At 43.3% G+C, this 1,952-nt stretch overlaps 1 pseudogene; it reads left to right on the top strand.

Moving 5' to 3' along the window:
• Positions 1-785: 785 nt before the first annotated feature.
• On the top strand, positions 786-1,187 carry LOC102820221 (annotated as a pseudogene).
• Positions 1,188-1,952: the final 765 nt, after the last annotated feature.

Genomic DNA, 1,952 nt, shown 5'->3' with positions numbered 1-1,952 from the left:
GAGCTCCTTTACCAAGACCATAATTCAAATGCATCGATTTTTAACAACAATAGAATATAATATATACAAGAAGAGTATGTTGCTGTGAAGTGTTATAGTCGGTTCTGACTCAGAGATAAATCTTTATGTGAACACAAAGCTTCATCTTTCTCCCTCAGGTGGACTCGAACTGTTAATCACTGTGGAATCCACTATGCCACCAGGGCTCCGTAACATAAATTGCTGTTGTTAAGAGTCATTAAGTGAATTCTGACTACCGTGTGGTTGACAGTCCAGTGCTTTCCTTATGCAGCTCCCGTGCTCCCTATTATAAATTCTGCTCTTGTTGATGTTAAGTTATCTGGACTGAGTTCTGACTCACAGTAACTCTCTATAGAGTTTCCAAGGGGCTGCTGGTGGTTTTGAACTGCCCACCTTGTGGTTAGCAGTCAAGTGCTTATCCTAGAGTGCCACACCAGGACTTCTAATATAAATTGTTAAGTGCCGTAGAGTGGGTTCCGACCCATAGCGACCCTGTATAGGGTTTCCAAGGAGCAGCTGGTGAGCTTGAACTGCTGACCTTGCAGTTCAAACAACTTTGCAGTCTGGCGCATTAACCCACAGCGTAATTAAATGCTAAACTTTCTGTTGCCTTTTAAGTTCAGTGGGAAACCAGAGAAGGAAGAGTGATGTTAATTTTGAGAAATTGGGGAGATTCTCATGGGATGATTGGCATTAAAACTGGTCCTCGGGCCCCTCTCTCTTCTGCGCTGCCTACGGAGGAGGCGGCCATCTCGACCGCCATCATGGCTGCCCTTAGACCCCTGGTGAAGCCCAAGATTGTCAAAAAGAAGACCAAGAAGTTCATCTGGCACCAATCAGATCGTTATGTTAAAATTAAGCGTAATTGGCGCAAGCCCAGTAGCATTGACAACAGGGTGCGGAGAAGATTTAAGGGCCAGATCTTAATGCCCAACATTGGTTATGGGAGCAACAAGAAGACAAAACACATGCTGCCCAGTGGCTTCCACAAGTTCCTGGTTCACAACGTCAAAGAGCTGGAGGTGCTGCTGATATGCAACAAATCTTACTATGCAGAGATTGCTCACAACGTCTCCTCCAAGAACCGTATCGTGGAAAGAGCAGCCCAGCTGGCCATCAGAGTCACCAATCCCAACGCCAGGCTGCGCAGCGAAGAAAATGAATAGACAGTCTGTTTTAGAGTTTTATTTGTGCTAAATAAAATCATAAAAGCCCTGCAAAAAACAACAACAACAACAACAACAACAAAAAACTGGTCCTCGGAGACTGGGCAAGATTTAGATCTGCCAAGAAAAAGGGGGAACCTACTGTGATGTCCTGGAGTGGTGCTGATGTGGTGCTGTAGGATTATCACTGGACTTCAAACCACAAAGTTGGCAGTTCAAATCCATCAGCTGCTCCTCAGAAACTCTATACAGGGTCGCTATGAGTTGGAACTGACTTCACGGCACTTACCAACAACAACATGACACACAAGTGGCATGTGTAAAGAGACCTTTTGGGAATCCTAGAGTGTACGTTGGACAGTTGGGTGAAATAATGTTGAGCATTTGGAAGAGCTTTGAAAGTCCATCAGCAGTGGTTAAATGACGTATGAACTATTACAGAGCCACTGCAGACTTTTTTTTTAATAGGAAGAAAAAGTATGAAAGTAATAGACAACTAAGAAAATTTCAGTCCACACAGAAAAGCACTAAGTCAGTCCTTTTCCTCCCCTAACCCCCCAGTGACCCACTCACTTGCAGTCACCACTGAGAACAGTTTCTTCAATATATATGTTCTGCATCTTGCTTCTCTGCACTTAACAATCCAGTGTATTTAAGATACCTTTTCATATCAATACCTAGAGCTGTACCTCACTTTTTTTCTGTGAATGAACAATATTCAATCACATTGAATGAACACATCATGATTTTGCATTTCCCAGTTGT

The sequence above is a fragment of the Chrysochloris asiatica genome, unplaced genomic scaffold (assembly GCF_000296735.1).
Source record: "Chrysochloris asiatica unplaced genomic scaffold, ChrAsi1.0 scaffold00265, whole genome shotgun sequence".
In the NCBI taxonomy this organism is placed as follows: Eukaryota; Metazoa; Chordata; class Mammalia; order Afrosoricida; family Chrysochloridae; genus Chrysochloris; species Chrysochloris asiatica.
Note: the sequence above shows the minus strand (reverse complement) of the source record. Positions and strands in the feature narration are given on the sequence as shown.